We start from the raw sequence: 14,520 nt of genomic DNA, 5'->3' as shown, positions 1-14,520 counted from the left end.
CTATACACATCTAACACCCCCCCCCCCCCCCCTCAAACTCATGGTGGATCAACAACACTGAGTTTGGAGAGAAAAAAAGCCATGCTGCGCTTGAGTCTGTGGCTTCGTGAAGAAGTCAGCCAACTGTAACTCAGAGGGCACATAGTGAAGAGCGAGAGTCTGATCTTGCACAGCAGCACACACAAAGTGGGCATCCACACCGATGTGCTTGGTGAGCTCATGCTTCACTCGGTCACGCGCAATACTGATAGCACTGGTACTGTCTGACAGTAAGGGAGTCGAGGTAGTAGCAGACACACCAAAATCCTCAAGTAACCATTGTAACAAGATCACCTCAGCCGTCAACATAGCCATGGCTCGCAACTCAGCCTCTGTACTCGAGCGAGAAACTGCAGTCTGTTTCTTTGTCTTCCAAGCAATAAGAGAGCCACCAAGAAAGACACAATAAGCAGACATCAAGCGTCGATTAGAGGGATCACTAGCCCAGGTAGCATCAGAGTAGGCCTGGAGCTGAAGAGAGCTGGAGCGGGGAAAGAAAAGGCGCCAAGAGATCGTCCCACAAAGATACAGTAGAACACGGAGGAGATGATTATAGTGGACAGAGGTGGGGGCTGAAACAAACTAACTCAGGATGCGGATAGGATAGGAGATGTTAGGACGCGTAACAGCAAGATATACAAGGCTGCCAACAAGGTGACGATAGCGAGTGAGATTAGAAAGAGGTTCACCATCAGAGGCACGAAGCTGAACGTTGAGCTCCATAGGAGTCACAACTGTGCGCTCATCACCGAGAGCAGCGCGAGCAAGAAGATCCTGAATATATTTTTCTTATGAGATGTAGAAGCCATCAGAGGTCAAGGAGATCTCAATCCCAAGAAAATAGCGAAGTGGACCAAGATCAGTCATGAGGAACTGGTCACGAAGGCGAGCCTTAACAAAAGCAATGTAGTCAGAGTCATCACAAGTGATGATCATGTCATCAACATAGAGAAGGAGAACAGTCCGACCACGAGGAGACGTTTGAACAAACAATGCGGGATCATGATCACTGGGCAAGAAACCAACGGCAGTCATGACAAAGGCGAAGCGCTCGAACCAGGCGCGAGGGGCCTGTTTAAGACCATAGAGGGAGCGGCGAAGTCTACAGACCATATCATCAGGAGCATAGTACCCCGGTGGTGGCTGCATATAAACCTCCTCACGCAACTCGTCATTGAGAAAGTCGTTCTGAATATCAAGTTGGGAGATAGACCAATGACGAACAGAAGCCACAGCAAGAAGAGTGCGGACAGTGGTCATGTGGGCCACAGGAGCGAATGTCTCATCATAATCGCGTCCCTGCTCCTGCTGAAAACCACGGGCCACAAGACGCGCTTTGTAGCGCTCAAGAGAACCATCAGAGCGAGTCTTAATCTTGTAGACCCACTTGCAGGTGATGGGACGAACACCGGAAGGGGGGGAAGCCAGATCCCATGTGCCAGAGCGCTCAAGGGCAGCAAGCTCTTCGGCCATCGCAAGCTGCCATTCAAGCTGAGTCATGGCAGTCCGATACGAAGTGGGCTCAGCAATAACAGAGAGACCGTACCAATCAGGAGTAGCGATCAGGCAGGGGGCGAGGCCGAGTACGGAGGTTATGAACCGGGGGAGGAGTGAGGGGAGGTGCACCAGAGGTGGAAGGCGTGTCAAGAGAAGCATCCTCAGAACGAGGGAGACGAGTATAGTGGAGAGGAAACGGTGAGAGAGGGCGACGGATGGGAGATGATGGTGGAGAGGTGGAGGAGGAGGATGGGGAAGATGGTGTCAGTGGTGAATGAGAAGGAATGAGAGGGGCAGGAGGAAGAGGTGGAATATGAGGCACATAGCAAGGTGTATCGGAGAGAAGGAGAAAAGAGATATCATCCACAAAGAAGCTCGAGGAAGAAGGATGTGGGTAGTAAGAGCGAGACTCGTCAAAGGTTACATCACGCGAGATGCGCAAGAGACGACCAACAGGATCCCAACAGCGATAGCCCTTGTACTCATCACTGTAGCCAAGGAAAACACACTCAACCGACTGAGCAGTCAGTTTGGTGCGTTCTCGCGGGGCAAGAAGGACATAGCACACACATCCAAACATACGAAGGGCTGAATAGTCAGGAGAACGACCAATGAGACACTCCATAGGAATACCATCCTGCAGGGCAGTCGATGGCTGAATGTTGATAAGGTAGGTGGATGCAGAAACATCCTCAACCCAAAAGTGTAGGGGAAGGGAAGCGGCAATCATCAGCAAACGAGCCGTCTCAAGCAAATGACGATGCTTTCGTTCCGCAACACCATTCTGAGCATGAGCACCAGGACAAGTGAACTGGGGCAGAGTACCCTGTTCTGCGAGAAAACCACGCAACAGCTGGGAGATAAACTCTCCAGCGGAGTCAGCACGAAAGGTGCGAATAGGCATGGAAAACTGGGTGTGAACCATGTCAGCAAAACGTTTATATATAGAGAGAACCTCGCTACGAGATTTCATGAAGTAGAGCCAAGTGTAGCGAGAGAAATCATCAATAAAAAAAACATAGTAGCGATGGCCACCTTTCGAATCAAAGGGAGCAGGACCCCAGACATCGGAATGAAATAAGTCAAATGGACGCCGAGATACCGACTCACTGATAGGATAAGGTAACTGGGTCTGTTTGCCAAGTCTGCAACCATTACAATGTAAAGAAACATCTCCAGATACAGACCATAAGAGGTCCTGACGAACTAAAGAAGACAAGCTAGAGCCACAGATGTGACCAAGGCGATGAAGCCACTGCTGGAAGGACGCAGACGAAGAGGCAGTCAAAGCATGAGAGCTGGCAGAAGTGGTGGCAGCGGAAGGAACAAAAAGCTAGTCAACCTCCCAAAGGCCCTCTGACTCACGGCGCCGGGGCCAACACCAACCAAAGCCTTGGTGCGACGATCCTGAATGGAGCAAGAGTCGGTATCAAGAATGACACGACAACCGGAATTAGTAAGTTGGGCAGCGGAAAAAAGATTCATGGTAAGGCGAGCAACATGTGAAACACTAGGAACAGAAAAAGGAGTGGAAAGAATACCGCGACTAGCAACAGGAAGAGGTGTGCCATCAGCGGTAAGAACATTAACCGGCAAATCAAGAGGTCGGAGAGAAGACAACACGAGAAAATAAGAAGACATATGAAAGGAGGCTCCAGAATCCAGAACCCACGAAGATGTACCTGACTATGTAGATGCCTGCGGTGGTGGAGAAGTGGATGCAGTCACAGCAGTAGCAGAACCAGTCGACGAGGAGCCGGAGGAAGAAAGTGGACGCTTGAGGCGTACAATGTCCTGGTCAGTGAGTGACGGAGTCGAGGAAGACCCTGGAGTCCCACTGGAAGAGGAGTGCCTCTGGTCTCGCTTCTTCTGGTGACAATCAGACTCTGGGTGACCTGACCGGGAGCACTAACCACATAAGGTGTCACGGCGCGACGTACCCTTCTCAACATAAGGAGGGCGACTCACCCCCCTGAAGGAGTAGGCAGGAGCGGTGGAGCGGTGAGACGAGCAGATGACACAGGATCTCATGCGGCCAACACTGATGGAATCACAAGTAACCCAGCAGAGCAAAAGCGGGTATCCTTAGCACGAAGTTCAGCAAGCACCTCTGAGATAGGAACATGACCACGAGCAAGCAGGTGGGCACGTCGAGGCTCGAACTCAGAGCGAAGACGAGATAAGAACTCATGAACCCGCCGAAACTCCAAATCGAGCCACGTAGTCTGACAGCAGCGGCAAGTCCCACAAACAACTGTCCGAAGAGAGTCAAGCTGACGCCAGATGGTAGAGCACTGTGAATAGAACTCATCAACAGAGGAATCACCTTGCTGGAGTGCATGCTCCTGACGCACCACAGATAGGTAGAGAGAATCACCAGAGGGCTGATAGCGCTGACAGAGATAAGACCACATCGCTGCAACTGTGCCAAGTCCCATGGACTCCGAAGCAAACTGAGGGAGGGCACTCGCAGTGAGAACAATAGTAGCACGAGCATCATCATTGCACCACTGAGTGTAAGCAGACAGACCATCGCGGTACACATAGAGAGCATCTGAATAAGCTGATACCCACTGGTCATAAGCCTCGATGGCAACATCATCGAGAGCCTTGGCTGCATCCTGGTCAGCCTGAGAAGCATCAGCAGCAAGGACCGGCGGCACCGGTGGGATTGGGGCCACTGGCGCAACAGGGCATGGCGGACAGGGGACCTCGCCAGAAAGAACACCCCACAGAAGAAGGCCACGCATATGAATGCACATGAAGCCCACAAACGCAACATAGTTGGTGCCATCGGAGATCACGGAGCACCGAGGGACCGCGATGTAGCCCGAAGAGGACATGAGGAAGTCTCTCTGCTGCCTCTGTTTTTTTTGAGTCAACGAAGGAAGATATGAGTTGGATCGAGCAGAGCTGGCGTGAGGCAGAAACGCGCTCGATGCGGGGTCGGATCGACCGCAGCTAGCTTGATGCGGCGGCCAGCCAGAGAAGGACACGGCCCGGCGCGAGAAGAAGAGGGCTGGAGAAGCACCCCGACCTCAGCGGGATCTGGCGGAGGAGCACCCGATCTAGGAGTGGAGCGGCGCGGCAGGACCCGGATTGGAGCGGCGCGGCAGGAGGGACTGGAGCGGCGCGGCAGGGCCCGCTCAAGCGGGGAGCGGCGTGGCAGGGAGGCGCTCAAGCGGGGAACGGGAGCGGCACAGCCTACGCGCGGGCGGGGATGCGCCAGTCATGGAGACGGGCCGTACGGGGAAGGAGCAGCCGCGTCGACCTGTAAAGCAGCAGGGGATGCTACCTCTTGAGCACTGCGTTGGTTTTCCCTTGAAGAGGAAAGGGTGATGCAGCAAAGTAGCGTAAGTATTTCCCTCTGTTTTTGAGAACCAAGTTATCAATCCAGTAGGAGGCTACGCGCGAGTCCCTCGCACCTACACAAACAAATAAATCCTCGCAACCAACGCGATAAGGGGTTGACAATCCCTACACGGTCACTTACGAGAGTGAGATCTAATAGATATGATAGGATAAGAGTTAAATGCACTGGAGGTCCTAAAAGTTTCGTCGTTGTGTCACTTTAGTCCTATTTCTTTGAAAATGCACCTTTAGGTCCCAATTCTTTCCTAAGTGGTTCACCCGTGGTCGTTTTCTTCACTAGCGCTCGCTGACCTGCCCTCGTGGCGCGTTGACCCATGCCACGTCGACACAGGGCCCATCCGCTAGCCAAGAAATTTTGCAATAAGCCCCTCCTGATCTATTCCCCTCTTAGTGGAATCCCGTCTCCTCTTTCGGGGCTACTCTGGCGATACCGGAGGCGATCGGCGCCGGCGACGATTTCCTGCACGCGGTGGCGATTTCCTCCATGCGGCGATGACCGGAGGTGATCTTGAGGGCAATCTGAGCGGGTGCCCGTCAAGATGCCCCCTCTGCGATGGCCAGTGGGCGATCCTCCTCCATCTTACGGTAAGAACCCTAATCTTGTCGTTCCTCTGCTCCTGTAGTGCTTCTAATCTGCAAGGACTATGCCATAGTCATAGATTTACTTCGATTTGCACTGTCACATTTAGGATTCCGAAACCGCATGCTCTGAGTTGAGGTTAGGGTTAGAGTTTCAGTTCTAAATTCCAAAAGACCACTTCTTTTGTAATTTTTTCGCTGCAAGACATCAATTGAAATTTGACAAATTGTTTCCATTGTAATGATAGGACCAAATGAAGAAGTGTTTTCTATTGAAATCAATTATGGTGGGCTGTTTTGTGGATTTGGGTCAAACAAGTCTTATATTGATGGAAAAATTGAGTATTCTTATGGATGTGGCACTTGTAGAACACCCGTCCAGGGTTGGCAGTAGATTTCGAACGGAGCACAATGGTGTCACGGACATGGCAGCAAGGACAAGCCACGAGCGGCAACATACCAGACAAAGTTGGAGCTTGCACTGGCTGCGGCGGCGGTGCTCACGACGGCGCTACCATGCTCCTCTTCTTCAACTGCTTCCCCACCGAGGAGCTTGAAGTGCTGGCCATGGCTAGGGTTAGGGCACGGGAGAGACAGAGAGGTATTTGGGGAAGAAATAGAGCAAGGGACCGGGGAATGTGAAGAAGAGTGTTTCTAAGGGGTTTTCTGTAAAAAAAGTGCAGCCTCCGCAGCCCCTGTGTCGACGCGGCATGGGTCAACGCGCCACGAGGGCAGGTCAGCGAGCGCTAGTGAAGAAAAAGACCTCAAGTGAATCACTTATGAAAGAATTGTTACCTAAAGGTGCATTTTCAAAGAAATAGGACTAAAGTGACACAACGGCGAAACTTTTAGGACCTCCAGTGCATTTAACTCATAGGATAATATTTTTTGGTATTTTTATGATAAAGATGCAAAGTAAAATAGGAGCAACGGATATAACTAAGTGTTGGAAGATTAATATGATGGAAAATAGACCCGGGGGCCATAGGTTTCACTAGTGGCTTCTCTCAAGAGCATAAGTATTTTACGGTGGGTGAACAAATTACTGTTGAGCAATTGCCATAATTGAGCATAGTTATGAGAATATCTAGGTATGATCATGTACATAGGCATCACGTCCGAGACAAGTAGACCAACTCCTGCCTGCATCTACTACTATTACTCCACACATCGACCGCTATCCAGCATGCATCTAGAGTATTAAGTTCATAAAAACAGAGTAACGCTTTAAGCAAGATGACATGATGTAGAGGGATAAATTCATGCAATATGATAAAAAACCCCATCTTGTTATCCTCGATGGCAACAATACAATACGTGCCTTGCTGCCCCTACTGTCACTGGGAAAGTACACCGCAAGATTGAACCCAAAGCTAAGCATTTCTCCCATTGCAAGAAAGATCAATCTAGTAGGCCAAACCAAACTGATAATTCAAAGAGACTTGCAAAGATAACCAATCGTACATAAAAGAATTCAGAAGATTCAAATATTGTTCATAGATAAACTTGATCATAAACCCACAATTCATCGGTCTCAACAAACACACCACAAAATAAGATTACATCGAATAGATCTCCACAAGAGAGGGGGAGGACATTGTATTGAGATCCAAAAAGAGAGAGGAAGCCATCTAGCTAATAACTATGGACCCGAAGGTCTGAGGTAAACTACTCACACTTCATCGGAGAGGCTATGGTGTTGATGTAGAAGCCCTCCGTGATCGATGCCCCCTCCGGTGGAGCTCCGGAACAGGCCCCAAGATGGGATCTCGTGGGTACAGAAGGTTGCGGTGGTGGAATTAGGCTTTTGGCTCCGTATCTGATCGTTTGGGGATACGTAGGTATATATAGGAGGAAGGAGTACGTCGGTGGAGCAACGTGGGGCCCACGGGTGGAGGGCGCACCCAGGGGGGTAGGCGCGCCCCCTACCTCGTGGCTTCCTGGTACCTTTCTTGACGTAGGGTCCAAGTCCTCTGGATCATGTTCGTTCCGAAAATCACGTTCCCGAAGGTTTTATTCCGTTTGGACTCCGTTTGATATTCTTTTTCTGCGAAACTCTGAAATAGGCAAAAAATAGCAATTCTGGCTGGGCCTCCGGTTAATAGGTTAGTCCAAAAAATAATATAAAAGTGAATAATAAAGCCCAATAATGTCCAAAACAGAAGATAATATAGCATAGAGCAATCAAAAATTATAGATACGTTGGAGACGTATCAAGCATCCCCAAGCTTAATTCCTGCTCGTCCTCGAGTAGGTAAATGATAAAAACAGAATTTTGATGTGGAATACTACTTGGCATAATTTCAATGTAATTCTTCTTAATTGTGGTATGAATATTCAGATCCGAAAGATTCAAGATAAAAGTTCAATATTGACATAAAAATAATAATACTTCAAGTATACTGACTAAGCAATTATGTCCTCTCAAAATAACATGGCCAAAGAAAGTTCATCCCTACAAAATCATATAGTTTAGTCATGCTCCATTTTTGTCACACAAGAATGCTCTCATTATGCACAACCCCGACGACAAGCCAAGCAATTGTTTCATACTTTAGTAATCTCAAACTTTTTCAACCTTCACGCAATACATGAGCGTGAGCCATGTATATAGCACTATGGGTGGAATAGAATATAATGATGGGGGTTATGTGGAGAAGACAAAAAAAGGAGAAAGTCTCACATCAACGAGGCTAATCAATGAGCTATGGAGATGCCCATCGATTGATGTTAATGCAGGGAGTAGGGATTGCCATGTAACAGATGCACTAGAGCTATAAATATATAAAAGCTCAACAATATATATATATATATAATATAATATTATTCATACTATATATGTACCAACACTTGGAAGCATTGGAAATTCTCTGTTGTTGAGCAATGGGATATTGATTCCTATACAGTAAGTTCCAACATATAGAAGTGTTGTAAAAGTCTGCCTCATCCGTTGTAGTCTTGCATCGGTTCTTTTTACCAACGGCAGCATAAGCGTTGCATTATGTGCTAGCAACGCCGGATAAGGCTATGCATGTCAAACCATTGGTAAAGTCACTAGCAACGCATATATGAACATTTAGATACGGAAAGATGCGTTGCTACAGGGGCAGTCCTGTTGTAGTGCGACGACAGTTTCTCCTCCCCCGGCAGCCTATCTCGCCCCATCCGCCTGCCTCCATCCCCCGTGGCCGGCGGGTGCTACCGTACACTGCCTCGCCGCCCTGCTCTCCCGCTCAACCCCCCTCTACCACCGTTGCTGCCCCACCGCCTCGGCCGTCCTTCTAAGCCCCACACCACTGGTGAAAACTCCGACGATTCCCTTAACCCCATTCGTAAGATAGATAATGGGGTCATGACTCCCCCTAAAATAGATAGTGGGGCTATGGCTTTCTCCGGCGAGCTCAGAATGAACTAGAGAAAGTGACCGACGCGAAGAAAATTTTTAGGCACCTGAGATATAGCAAAATCAAACCTTTTTAAAATTTGTGGAGTTAAACATTCTTGCACCTAGCCCTTCTCCTAATCTTAACTCACTATATGTTCTACCTATCTCATCCATCTTTCTGCATAGGCATTTCCACACCATTTCAAGTTCTCAACAATATTCTCATTGGCACCACTACCACTAGTGTAACCACCAAAGAAGCTCAATCTTGCCAAGATCTCTCCGGGAACAATTTACCAATCTTGTCTCATCCTTTCATTCATACTCGGTTATTGGCACTACACTGGTCGGTGAGTTGTTCACCTGCTCAACACAATCGGACCATCGATTGCACTGATCTTGGATGCTACTTCAGCGATGAGCAGAGATACCCTTGCGTGTGATTGGATGGAATCAGAACATTGTGTTAATAGTATTGCTTAATCCACCTCCAAAATATTTCCTTGGTTTGATCGGCTCCTCTAGCCCTGGCGTCAAGAGAGATATGTTCATTCAAGCATTGCACAAAGTTATGTCCTCCTCAACCTTGTAGTTCACCGACCTTGTTAGCTCCCTCTTCATGGTATGTGTGTGGTTACCCTCTACTTTGGCACTATGTTTCTCTCCTTGGCTTTCATCTGCCACAGAAATGACAACGTCGTTGAGGTCAATGGCGTTCCTTTCATCCAGTGCCATGAATTTTTCCAGGCCACCCAACTCGTTTTGCATAGTACGTTGTCAAAAACCATTACCAAATTTCAATATCACATGATCCAAGATTTTGAGAAAAAATAATAATACAAAACACTTACCTATCTGGCATTGTGTCCAACACCTCGCGAGCATATGATCATTCTCATCACATGAACTACCATAGATGGTTTTGCAAAATTACCGAGCTCGGCTACACGCGGCGCCGCGCGGCCGACCTGGCCCGGCTGGCCGTGAAGCTGCGGGACGACCATCGTGCGTGCATGCTCGGGCGGAAGGTCGAGGCGCTACAGGCGCAGGTGTACGGGCCGGAGCTCCGCAACCGCGAGTGCTTCGAGGCCATGGCCGCCTGGGAGGCCGAGCGCAAGGCCGGCGTCGCCGAGATCGAGCGGCTCCGCGCCGAGAACCGGCGCCTCGCCGCGGAGGCCGCCCAGGCTGCGGCATCGTCGAGGAGGAAGCGTGGGGGCGGCAAGGGCGGCGGGAGCGGGTGGTGGTGGCTGGCCAGTGTGCGGCTGGCGGCGGAGTGGACGCCGTGCGCGCCGTCGTCGGTGACGGTGAGGAAGGTCGGTGAGCAGATGAAGGGCGGCAAGTACAACGGCGGCTGCTTCTGCCTGTAGGCAGGCAGCGGCGGCATCGTGAAACCGGCGGCGACGGCGAGGGTCTCTGCTTTTTGGTGCTTCTTTTTGGTTTGCCCCCTTGGATTATGGTGGTATTTACTCGGGGGATGATCGACGAAGAGATGGTTTGGGCTGGGGTTATTATGAGGCAATGCAGGGTGTAAGATGATAATTAAGTAGCTGTTCCTGGACTGGTTTACTCCACCACTGTCAACTGGCACTAATGGAGCTGCGATGCTTCTGTCGGTGGAGATGGAGATTGGCAAAGTAGTACGTAGTAAGGAGTAGTATTAAGCAGTAATGTCCAATGAGACGCAAAGTTGTTACTCTACCACATGAGTTGGTGTCTGTTTACCTCCAGCTTTTCAATCGGTTTTGAGTAGCGACGCCTACAAACTGTTCGAATTCCTGCTATCCACAGCACTAAATTGCTAGGTAAAACTAAGCCATACGAATTATGGAATAGCATGAAAAATTGAACGCACGGAGTTGCCCGATCGAGCTCCATTTCATAGAGATGCACACCTTGCATAAAAGCAGGTTAACATCTCTTGGCATCACAAACCATTGGTCTCAAAAGGTGCTCCCTCCGCTCGTGAATGAATAAATGTACATCTAGCTCTTGTCTTAAGTCAAAGTTTTAAAAACGTTGACCAACTTTATAGGAAAACCAGTAGCATTTATGGCTCTAAATTCGCATCGCTAGATTCGTTTTGAAATGTACTTTCATAATATATCAATTTGATGTCATGTATGCTACTACTCTTTTCTATAAAGTTTGTCAAAATTATAAAACTTTGACTTAGTACAAAAGGCAGATGTACACTTATTCACAGGGAAGGAGTAGTCTTAAAGCCAACATTTCAGCACTAAAAGCATTTCTAGCCTTTCCATAAACTTTGACTTAGTACAAAAGGCAGATGTACCTTCTATAATTAATATTTTTGGGACCATCTATTTAACAGGTGCCTACAAAATGTTTTCAAGAGTCACTTTCTTTCCCGACCATCGGATCAATATCCAACGGCTTCAATCATGCTGCGGACTGTTTAGCTTCTTCCTCCCGACGACAGTTTCTCCTTCCCCGGCAGCCTATCTCGCCCCATCCGCCTGCCTCCATCCCCCGTGGCCGGCGGGCGCTACCGTACACTGCCTCGCCGCCCCGCTCTCCCCCTCAACCCCCCTCTACCACCGTTGTTGCCCCACCGCCTCGGCCGTCCTTCTAAGCCCCACACCACCGGTGAAAACTCCGACGATTCCCTTCACCCCATCCCTAAGATAGATAATGGGGCCGTGACTCCCCCTAAAATAGATAGTGGGGCTATGGCTTTCTCCGGCGAGCTCAGAATGAACTAGAGAAAGTGACCGACGCGAAGAAAATTTTCAGGCACCTGAGATATAGCAAAATCAAACCTTTTTAAAATTTGTGGAGTTAAACATTCTTGCACCTAGCCCTTCTCCTAATATTAACTCACTATAGTCAAAGCAATTTGAAGAGTTTAGATAACTACCATATAGTTTTTCTAGACGAATTTATTGCATCGTTTTTTGAAACGATGTACAGGAAGGAAGACATAGAATACGCTGTCCACTTCAACATCAGGACGTGAAGAGGTCACAACCGAGGCATGAAACCAGCCTCATTGCATTGGGCAGGGACGCGTGAAGCGTGCATGCATGCGCACCTTTTCCGGCAGCCATACTCTATAGACGGCAGGTACATATATATACCCCGTCTTGCCCGCTCCATTGCTCATCAAGCAAGCAGCTCCATCAGCCACTCTCCACTCCACTCCACCAAGCAAGAAGAGGAAAATGGCTGCCCAGAACAACAAGGAGGTGGATGCCCTGGTGGAGAAGATCACCGGGCTCCACTCCGCCATCGCCAAGCTGCCGTCGCTCAGCCCATGCCCGGACGTCGACGCGCTCTTCACCGAGCTGGTCACGGCTTGCGTTCCCCCGAGCCCCGTGGACGTGACCAAGCTCGCCCGGAGGCGCAGAAGATGCGGGAGGGCCTCATCCGCCTTTGCTCCGAGGCCGAGGGGAAGCTTGAGGCGCACTACTCCGACATGCTCGCCGCCTTTGACAACCCGCTGGATCACCTCGGCATGTTCCCCTACTACAGCAACTACATCAACCTCAGCAAGCTGGAGTACGAGCTCCTGGCGCGCTACGTGCCCGGAGGCATTGCCCCGGCCCGTGTCGCGTTCATTGGCTCCGGCCCGCTGCCGTTCAGCTCCTTCGTCCTGGCCGCGCGCCACCTGCCCAACACCATGTTCGGCAACTACGACCTGTGCGGCGCGGCCAACGACCGAGCCAGCAAGCTGTTCCGCGCGGACAAGGACATGGGCGCCCGCATGTCGTTCCACACGGCCGACGTAGCGGACCTCGCTGGCGAGCTCGCTACATACGACGTGGTCTTCCTGGCCGCGCTCGTCGGCATGGCCGCCGAGGACAAGGCCAAGGTGATAGCACACCTCGGTACACACATGGCAGACGGGGCGGCCCTCGTCGTGCGCAGCGCACACGGGGCACGCGGGTTCCTGTACCCGATCGTCGACCCCCAGGACATCACCCTAGGCGGGTTTGAGGTGCTGGCCGTGTGCCACCCAGACGACGACGTGGTGAACTCCGTCGTCATCGCACAGAAGTCCAAGGACGTGCATGTGAGTGGACTTCACAGCGGGCGTGCTGTGGGTGGACAGTCTGCTCGCGGCACGGTGCCGGTGGTCAGCCCGCCGCGCAGGTTCGGTGAGATGGTGGCGGATATGACACAGAAGAGAGAGGAGTTTGCCAACGCCGAGGTGGCCTTTTGACCGATCGTCGCCAGGGGACAATAATGAACGTGCATGTGGTAATTAATTTTCCTACCTCGATGCTTGATCGCCTGCAATCGCACGCCTGGCGGTAATTATCCTACTACTACTGATGCATTTGAATTAAGCCATGTGATGTTTGTACCCAATAAAGTATATGATACTTTTGCTATATGTTCAGTTGCCTAAATTTTTATTTAGGTTCAGTTGAATTTTTTTTCTATGTCATGGAACAACCCAGTTACAAAGGCTTCAATTAAAGAAGCCCAGCCTCCTCCTCAACAAAGAGATTAGGGTTTCTCTGCCTCCCACTGGAACCGCCGCCGGTCTGCCTCATCTCCGGTGGCCTAAGGGCCATAGGGCGTGATGGATCCTGGCACTTGCCGGTGGGAGGGCTTCATTTTTTAGATGTTTCTTCGAGTTTTTTTAGGGGTTGTGTTCTGCTCAGCGGTGAAATAAGGTTCTCGCCGCCTAGCCCCAGTCCTGGCGGTGCGCCTAACATTGTTGGTGTGTGTGTGTGGAGATGTGTCTCTGGTGGATTTGGTCATCGTTCTTTTACATTCGTTAGTCCTTAGATTGTATCCTTTCGGTCTACGCTACTCTTTATCGGCAGTGGTTGCTGTTCTAATCTGCTAGTCCTATGAGACCTTAGCACGACGACTTTTCGACTGTTTACTATAATAAGTTTTGCCCAGCTCCAGCAAAGAAGGAATGATGAAGGTGGCGCGCCTTCAACTTGTTACAGTGCTTGTAGTCGTAGTTAGGTCGTCTACGGATTTGAATGTAACTTTTATTATTTTTATATATTTGTTGTACTGCTATGATTAAAAATTAATAGATTGAAAATTTTCTCAAAAAGAAATAATTAAAGCAGCCCACCACGTGTAAAGAGGCTAGTTTGGTTAATACTGGACCGGAGAAGACCACACAATCCATGTATGGCTTATATATACAAGAATCAAAGTGACTAAGCTAGCCCACACCATGTGCGTTTTCACATTGTAGCACATGCTTCATCTCTAATTGACATGTGTAAGCACATAAGTTTTGGATTTTCTCCTTTTCAACTTTTTTACTGCCTCCGTTGAGAAATTACGTGGAGATGTCTTACAACTACGATAGTCAGTTTCACTTTCCAGAAATATCTCACCCCCGGTCCCACGCTCACCGCTTATCACACCTCCTTTTTTTCTTTCACTTCTTGCTACCCCTTCCTCCCCCCTATCCCGTTCTGATTTTCATCAAAATAATTCCCAGCCCCGTCGCACCTTTCCTGTCCACTTCATCCCCACCGTGTCGCCTCTCCGCCTTTACCTTCCGTCCATGGCTCCAATGGGGACCGCTTATCTCACCTCCTTTTTTTTCACTTCTTGCCACACCTTCCTCTCCCCTACCCCGTTTCGATTTTTATCAAAATAATTCCCAGCCCTATCGCACCTCTCCTGTCCACTTCATCCCCACCGTA

General features: G+C 49.7%; 2 pseudogenes; both read left to right on the top strand.

Moving 5' to 3' along the window:
• Window positions 1-202: 202 nt before the first annotated feature.
• Window positions 203-1,738, top strand: LOC147974110 (uncharacterized; annotated as a pseudogene).
• A 10,262-nt stretch (window positions 1,739-12,000) lies between these two features.
• Window positions 12,001-13,229, top strand: LOC125511658 (putative nicotianamine synthase 2 pseudogene; annotated as a pseudogene).
• Window positions 13,230-14,520: the final 1,291 nt, after the last annotated feature.

This window comes from Triticum urartu, chromosome 5A, assembly GCF_056163025.1.
Source record: "Triticum urartu cultivar PI428250 chromosome 5A, HENAU_Tu73, whole genome shotgun sequence".
NCBI lineage: Eukaryota > Viridiplantae > Streptophyta > Magnoliopsida > Poales > Poaceae > Triticum > Triticum urartu.
Note: the sequence above shows the minus strand (reverse complement) of the source record. Positions and strands in the feature narration are given on the sequence as shown.